Source organism: Aulonocara sp. 'chitande type north' Nkhata Bay, linkage group LG15 (assembly GCF_057382095.1).
Source record: "Aulonocara sp. 'chitande type north' Nkhata Bay isolate Kocher_YH1m ecotype deep benthic linkage group LG15, A_spYH_male_GT1.1, whole genome shotgun sequence".
NCBI lineage: Eukaryota > Metazoa > Chordata > Actinopteri > Cichliformes > Cichlidae > Aulonocara > Aulonocara sp. 'chitande type north' Nkhata Bay.
Window position 1 is genome coordinate 17,289,314 of NC_141358.1, and position 8,829 is coordinate 17,298,142.

Genomic DNA, 8,829 nt, shown 5'->3' on the forward strand with positions numbered 1-8,829 from the left:
ACCCAGATCGGATTTGAAAATATGGGATTTGTGCCGTTCACACTGTCATACCATGATCGGATATGGGTCGCATAGGGTCAAAAAAAAAAATCAGATTTGATGCGCTTTCGCCTGTAGTGTGAACGTAGCCTAAGTCGGACAAGCAGTTGAGAAAGAAGGAGGACATCACAAAAATTATAAAAGACTGATGCAGCTACTGTGAAATAACCCATTGGTTTCTTAAGTCCAATTTTGAAGCATCAAGATTTTCCATTTTCACCTTTGTCAAATACTCATTTGAAGGATTTGACAACAGCGGACCATAATTACAGTGAAACTGTACATTCGTTAGCTACCAACTTACACATTGATTCTCCTAGCATGATTTAGACTGACCAATATTTGTGTTTACTCAAAGCTGAGCAGCATCAGACCAATATTAAAAGCCTGGCCAGGAGCAGAGGCCCAAAGCCAGATGGAGTATCTGTTTAACCATTCACACCAATCTCAAAACACTGTATAATTACAGATTACGGCATCAGTCTGAAGAGAGCACTGACAGCCAGAAAGAAAAAAAAAAGAAAAAAAAAAAAAACAGAATATGGGTGAAATTGGTGGCTAGTTATTCAGTCTGCAGCAGAACTGCAATCAATTCAATGGTTAACACTGCAAAACTAGATTGTAAGGGAATTTAACCTGGCTTTTTTGGATAATTCAAGAAGTAAACTTAAAATGTTCAGCCAACCTGCTGTGTGTAGGCCGGGGGATGCCAATGTAGTAGTATCTTAGGTTTTTATTCCAAGCTAATTTCTGCAAATTGCAATGAAATAATAAGGAGAGCAAAGGCACAAATGATCCCTGCCTAATATTCTAGCATTACAATATCCATATTAGGGCTGAACGATATATCGCATTTGCGATAATATCGCGACATGATCAAGTGCAATTTTCTAACCGCAAAGGCTGCGATTATACTCTGGACATGTCCAAATTCATGGGCTGCATCCTCCTGAGGCCGCATTTGTAGACCGATTACGTCACAGCGACGTGCCGAAGGCTGTCCAAATTACTACCATATCCCAGAATTCATAGCGCGGCCCAGCCAAACTCCAGTTTCCAGCAATGGCGACCGCTACTAAGTTTTAAAATTACTCATACTAATCTTTCTGGGTCACAAAATAAACTTTTAACATATTTTCAGGCGAGAAAGTAGTTGTGTAAACATCAAATATCTGCTCGGTTTATCAAGATATCCCATATTTGCAAAAGTGCTTCGACGTTTTCAGAGGCGTCTGCTACCCACCAGCTCGACAGCTAGCCGGGAGCTCGAGGGTTACTGATGCGGCCGAGAACGGCACAACTCCCGGCACATCATTTTCAGATCACCGCGGAGTTTCGCTGCTCGGGTTAAACGTAATATATAAGTCACTTAGACAACCTAAAAATGTTATTGTTGGGCTTTTTTCAGTGTTTTGTTTGTTCGTGAGTAAATCGGTTTGGCTGAGATTAAAGTTATTAGATTAGATAAAATAAAACTTTATTAATCCCCCGGGTGGGTTCCTCCTTGGTTTTCACACAGCTGACTAAACGTCAAACAGAAAACTTATTAAACAGAAGTATGAGACAGTCGAGAATTTACACCAGTGTCTGGTTATATTTTAGATAGCAAGAAGCAGACGGCCGAGTTTATTAAACTCCACCGAGACAGCGGTGACGCTAATCAGAAGGCTAGACCGTCCAATTTCACGCCTTTAAATTTTAAAGGCGTGTTTGTGTGTGTGTTTATACAATTGCTATTATGTTTGCACTTTATGTGTAATGTTACTGACTGCAGAGATCAGTAAGATGTGTGTATTTTTTATTTATTAGTTTTATTTATTTAATATTATTTTTTAATTGAATGACTGTCTAGTAGTTCACAGATGTCGAAAAACTGAGTGTGGTAAAGCCACTGATTTTGTTTATGTATATTTCTGCAATCTGCACATTGTACTGACTTTCATTTTAATGTTTACACCAGGGTTCCTTGTCAGCACTTTATGCTCAGATGTTTGTAAGCTAAAAATAAACTATTGTGTATGTTCAAATATACTGTTGTGATTGAAGAAGTTAAATAAAAATGTCAGTCATCAATTCATGCATCACCTCATGTCATCATAACAGAGGTCTGTCTTCCAGGAAAGAACAGTTTAAAATTAATGTAATATAGTATTGGCCATACTATATGATGTATTGCTTGTCTTTGTTTAATAATACAGAAGACAAAGACCTTAAAAAATAATCGCATATCGCATCGCAATCGCAATATTGGGGCAAAAAAATCGCAATTAGATTATTTTCCATAATCGTTCAGCCCTAATCCATATGAAGATACTCCACGTTCAATCTCCATCCTGGCTTATATCGTTTGTAAGGATTATACGTTTATTCTATAATATCTAGGCTGTTCTTGCTTTCAAGGCTTTTGTACAGTACATTGTGTTTACTTCCATGTTGATTAATCTGACTAGTCATTGTTCCCTGATGCTTATAGATTTTTTTTCCTCTCTCATTTGTCACAACTAAAATCTGAAGCCTTTATAATCCACAGTGCTTTCATCTGCTACAATCCACTTACAGCCCTAATTAAAAAGTTGTTTCACCAGACAGACGGGAAAGTGGAGAACTGGACAGGGATCCAAGTCCCCTCACCTCAGGTGGAATGGCTAAAAGTAACTGCTTCCTCTTGTGACCCCCTTTTTTCTTTTCTGGGTGCTTTGAAAAGGCCTGACAAAGCCTTCATGGGGTTTCATATTTATCCTCTGCAAAGGACCATGGATCAAAAGAGATAGGCAATTTCACATATCAGAGAAAACACCGCAAGGGCTGTTTGTTGGGTGAAAACAAAATGCTGGCTTGCACTTCAATGTGTCAAGAGCTTACAGACCCAGGCTTTCTAACATACCCTGCACTTAAGTATTTGGAGATACTGTCTTTCTGTTGACTACTTAAAAATTATTTACCAAAACAGGTGCCTGTACAAAACACATGTACATCTGATGTGAATCAGTCAGAAAATAGTTTGATGTTCATCTGTTGCTGCCTGCTTTTTGCCATTAGCGATGTCTTAGCTACTCCTCCATTTCCTCTATTTCTACCAGTGGCTTTGACTTCTTGCTCATTTTTTCACAAGATCAGCATCTGCTAGAAAAATGTGGTCATTGATAGAGTGTATTCTTAGTGTCACTTTACATGTTACTTCTGTTCCCAATTAGAGTTCATTATTTGGTCATTTCTGTATAAAAGGGGAAGTGAGCATGTTGGTCACCAATGAGACAGACCACAATCATGGTCATACAACTACAGCAGAGAGTATTATGATGTTTAGTCCAACTGCAACCTTACCTTCAAATAGCTCAGCTAGCTCACAAGAGCTAGGTTGCACACACTAATATGTGCTGAGCACTGATAGGCTGTTACTCAAGATATGTAATCAATAAGATTATCAATAAGACTAGAATGTGAGACATTTCTGTCAACCACAGAGCAGCATCTGAGGAAATTTTTAAAAAGAAAGAAAGAAAAGAAAAGCAACCGCCAAATTGTTAGCAAAAAGTCACCACCTGAAAACATTTGCGTCTCACTGTTTAACTAGTTCCTTTATTGTCCGGGCCATCAACAAGATAATCAATACGGTAATCAATCCTTTTTTCAATGCTAATTAAGATTCCTGGTATTACTGACTTAAATTCAAAATGTGATTAAAGTCTGCACAGCATCTCAGTAAGAATCCCAGTATTTTGTATTACACCATTTTGCCAGGCCAAGTAGTTTTATTCAATCAGTCTGCCCTACAGTATGAGCTACTTACTGTTACAGAGTATTTCTTGCTCTGTTATTTCTCAAGAGACAGCCTACCCCAATACCTTAAACAGAGTGAACTCACATTCCAATCTCCAGCATGTAAAGAGTCACCAAAACAGACAGACAAAAGCACAAAAAATCAAAAGGTAAGCTCAAGAAAAGAAGCAACATAAATCATGAATCAAAATTAATGCAGAAAGGATCGACATGGGCACTCTGAAAGAGTGACGTGGTAATAGACAGAGATAAATATGAGGGATGTGGACAGAAATGAAGAGTGTGTCATAGTCCCCGGCATGCCATCCACAACAGAAAGAAAGCAAGCCGAGAGGAAAAGGCACTGTGATGGGCAAAAGGAGGAAGGAATCGTGGGAGGTGGGGAGTAAAGGAGCAGCAACAGAACTGAGACAGAAGGCGAGGATGAGGCAGTAACAGTGGAAGGGAGGGGAGCATAGTGAGGTATGTCGTAAACAGGTAAGACCCCATTATCAGATACTGTCAGTGATGCATTACACGTCAAAAGGGAAAGCGCTAGTATCCCAGTTATGGGATTAAAATGTCCTCCTATTCCTCACTTTGCATTTTCAGATTCTCTCCTTGAGCACCTCCAAATCTTTTCCTGTCCCAAGCGGGGCTAAACTACACATTTGAGACTTTTTCACCACATCCTAATTGAAGTGTTTATTTAAAATGCAGGATTTTGCTCACAAGAAGACACCAAGGTCCTGGGAAATTCTTTATTTGAAAGCAGTAAAGAAACCCCCTGCTGTGTGCTTGGGAAGGAGAGGGTTCATGCACACTGACCTAGGCTTTCTAGCAAAGCCTGCACTAAAGTCTTCAGGGATGCCTTTCTCTGTCAACCACAGTAGTTGAAAATAATTTATGCATCTCACAATCTTGACTGCATGATGACAACAGTCTCATTCATTCAACTCGTGCTGCTTAATCTAAAAACATGCAGATGTTTCAACATCCCAAAGAACTTAAAATAATCTTTCAGCTGCCCACCATCAGTGCTTGAATTTCTTTTCCGCCCCTCATATCTTTTTTTAAATTCAGCAACTACACGTGTGACAGAACATGTGCGCCTCCACCTACACACTCAATTTCAATAGTCTACTTAATATTATAAATGCGACACAGCTTCCAGATCAGCTCAGCCTTGGCATTCACAGGCACTGACGAGGGAGGGCTGATAGCATGAGATGTTCAACCGCTATATCAGAGTTTGGGTTTTTTTGTTGGGGGTTTTTTTTTTTTGTTTGTTTTTTAAACGCAGCTGCTGCAGCAGCCAAAGCAAAAAGGACAAAGCAGCTCAAATGATGCCGTGGAAGGAAAGCATCTCCAGCGGTGCTGCTGTGTTGTTCGAGTTGAAAATTAGACCCATCCCAGTCAACCACCGAACAGACATGTAATTTCTTTGATGTGTCCATTAAGGATTTGTCAGTGAAGGGAGCTCTGTGTGTGTGTGTGTGTGTGTTAACCCCCTCCTCCCGGAGGGGTAACGCTGGTAGCCTGGGGGCAGGCAGACTCCACAGGTGGAGATGGCAGTAAAAAAAAAAAAAGAAGCATCTACAGGAGGTCCATTAACAATACCCCCCCATGGTGACAGAGAGAGATCTCAGACACAAGCAAGTACTAACCTCTTTAAGACAAGCAAACTTTAATAAACTTAACTGGCCTATACAAAAAAAAGAAAAAGAAATGCTTACTTCATGGTTAAATCGTTTGATGAGCCAAGCTTCAGAGGCATCTTAAATGTAGCACTCCTACATCACTATTCAAATGTGACTAAACTACACTGACGGCCATTTTGATTAATGAGACTGGTGTTGACAGAGCCATAGGTGGAAATAACTTCATTTTTGATTTCCAGCAAGTTCCTAAGCTTGCACTGCGCTCTGAAAATAACACATCACATGCAAGTAATACCATGAAAGAACACGTGAGTCCGGGGATAAGTAATAAACTTTGCATCTCTCATCACATCCCTGACTGATCTCTATGCCAATCAACACATTACAGAGCTGTGAAATGCTGCAGATGTCCAGGAAACCATTCAAATCGGCAGCAGCAATGCCTGCTAACAGAAATGCACTGCAAATCATGCATTTGCACCAAGAGCTGCTTCCCCAGATAGAAGACATTTCTCTGATGAAAGTGACCCCACGAGTCTTTACGCCAGCTGCAGCGTCCACATGTAAGATGATAAGACAGACAGCATAGGTTGGGATACACAGGAAACCCACTAGAGCGGCTGCGGCTAGCCATCCCCAATTATGCAGCAGTCACGGAGAGACTTAACCAAACAACCATTACCTTTATCTGATCGTCATTTTCGCAAGATTTCCTGTGTCTTTAAGAGCAACGGTGAATCGCTGTCTGAATTTTTAACTGTGGTGTCTGCGTGCATGTGTCAAAGAAGACGCCGTTAACTGAATGGGGGCTGAAAGCCTGCTCGTTATGATACAGGTAATAAAATCAGATACATGCTGGGAGGGGAAATAAAATCCACGCCAGTACCACGTAAACGTTACCTGAGCGCCAATTAAACTTTTCAGCCTTGTTTTCTCTACCTAAAATATACTGCATTTATCCAAATACTTAATCCACACTGGTTTTTAGCACACTAATAGCAGCTACAATCCGGCTAACCGAACACTAATGGATCTAATATCCCCCAGTTTCTATACGCACACCAACGGAGAAGAGAACGCACTCACCTTTATCAATTTCCACCTTTTCGACAGGAAAAGTAACGCTCTCGCTGGTCATTCGGCGGCGCACACACAGACCGTAACTGCTGTAAAGGGAACCGGCTGTCAAAGCTTCGTAGCAGAAAACCTCCGCTGCTTTTCACCTTTGTATCTCTTGCTGTCCGAGCACTCCGCCGACCGCCTCTCGGTTTGTTCAAATCAGAAGTTCATCCAAAGTTGCAGCGGTTCGCCCCGCCTCGCGACGGCGATTAGGTCACCGCCTCCCTGTAATCCTCTGAGCTGTACTCTCGCGATACGGACAGCCACTGCTTATCAGACTGCGTAGCCTCGCGGTGACACGGCGAATTGAATTAAAGAGAGGCCGACCCAGTGCTGTTGAAAAAGGACAGGAGAGAGGGAATGCGTTGCTCTGGCAACACAGTGGCTGGGCTTTCAGCGATGCCCCCCCTTTTTTTTTAAAATTCAAGCCAGTGATGTTGTGGCAGGTTTGCGTGTTGATAAACACTACCTAATCGATCTAATGCTTGCATCGGGGACAGAATAACAGGAAGCTACCTGCTGGAATGTGTTTACCCTGTATAAGAACTGCCATTTGGTTTTCAGCTGCTACATTGGGATATAATGAAGTATAATGAAGGTGCTCTTCATTACTTAGATAACAGTACCGAGGGGTAATTTTGGCACTATTTGTATAAAAGAATACAAGCATCGAAAAGGATGAAGAGGGGCATTAAAATATTTAAATGTATCTATATTTTGCTAGTTCTCAGATATGAACCACAACGTGGGTCACAGATAAAACCTACCCACTACATTTGATGTCATTAGCCATTTCTGGGTCCAATGGCTCTTAACTTACACAAAGAAAACAAAGACTGAGACACATTAGAGTATTAAAATTATCAGTGTAGCTGGTTTTCCAGGTGTTACGATAAATAATATAAAATAAAGAAATATGCACAAGGTGTAGTTGCTTTAAAAGTTAGTAGTATGTTAACTAGCTAGTAGACATCTAAACATGGTGGTCTCTCTTAAGAATTAAAAAAAATATGGCTATGACTTTGGACTTAATAAAAGGAAAGAAAACTAAATATCAGCAACATTTGGATGGTTAGTGAAGTTGAGTTGGATCAAATAATAGTCTGGTAGCTATTTTAGGTATAACAAATGGCGTCACAGGGAAAGTAAACTGTCAAAACTTAAGCCAAGAAAACATCTGAGATTACAGTTAGTCAATAATATGTTTTTGTGTGGACTGGGTCAGGAAGATGGGACAAACCTACCCAGTCTACCCATTGACTAATATTAAGTTCATCACACATTGCTCAAGAGTTGTCAGTCATACACTTAAGACATGATGCAACCACTAGTTCCAATGGAAAAATCTGTATGAGTACACATTTCCCAGAGTCCGCTGGTTCTCACTAGGTAAAATAAGTTGCTGCCCCAAAAACCTAATGATCGATTTTTTTGTGTTTTCCAGGAAATAATCACTGACTACTAGTTCGTAAAACCTGCCTACAAAGAGCATTTTCTTTAACTTTGAAGGTGAACCATCTCTATTTCTGGTTTGCTGTTCACTCTAGCTCAGAGAGTATCTGGACTCTATTTGTGAATATGTGTTTTTCCTTAGTGACAGGTGGTTACTAGGGGGTCAGTGACTGGTCTGTAGGCCTGTGTAACTGGGGCTTTCACAATCTTTTCCTTTGCAACTGCCAACTCCAGCAACCACTCAAAACTGACTATAGAATACATGTTTTTCTTTCATTGGCAGTTGCCAGATGATTGCTGATTGGTCTCCAGGCTAGTGTGAATGGGGCCTTGTTCGTTAATCCTACATTGTCACCATGATTGCCACACATCTAAAATGCCAGAGAAGTTAACGTCACATGGTTAGTGATCACAGTTAGTGGTCACAGTTAGTGTCTTCAAAATCTCAACTGGCATGCACATGTCATCCACGGCCCCCCACAAATGTGTGTCATTCATAATGATGGTAAAAACCTAAAACTATATTTAATGTACAACTCAGACTAAGTAAACGTGGTTGGACATAGGTCAAATTCCATGTTCAGCCTCAGGTATTGAGATCCTGAGGTTAAGGTTAGGATAAGTTGAGAAAGTCTCTGGTTAGGGTTAGACCATCAAAAGCAGTGGTTATGGATAGGGAAGATGACCAGGTTGAGTCTCCACATTGTTCAGTTACAAGATCCTGAAATTGTTATTCATTTTATAAATGACAGTACAGCCCCTAGGACACTCTAAGACAGCTTCACGAGTCAGGACAATA

The 8,829-nt window shown here is 40.6% G+C and overlaps 1 protein-coding gene across 2 annotated transcripts in view; it reads right to left on the reverse strand.

Moving 5' to 3' along the window:
* Positions 1–6,929, reverse strand: part of sipa1l1 (signal-induced proliferation-associated 1 like 1) — a 100,891-nt gene extending 93,962 nt beyond the window's left edge. For both annotated transcript variants that reach the window (XM_086264688.1, XM_086264686.1), the window contains exon 1: positions 6,546–6,929. The gene's annotated coding sequence lies outside the window, so the exon portion shown is untranslated. The remainder of the gene's footprint in view (positions 1–6,545) is intronic.
* Between the last annotated feature and the right edge of the window lie 1,900 nt (positions 6,930–8,829).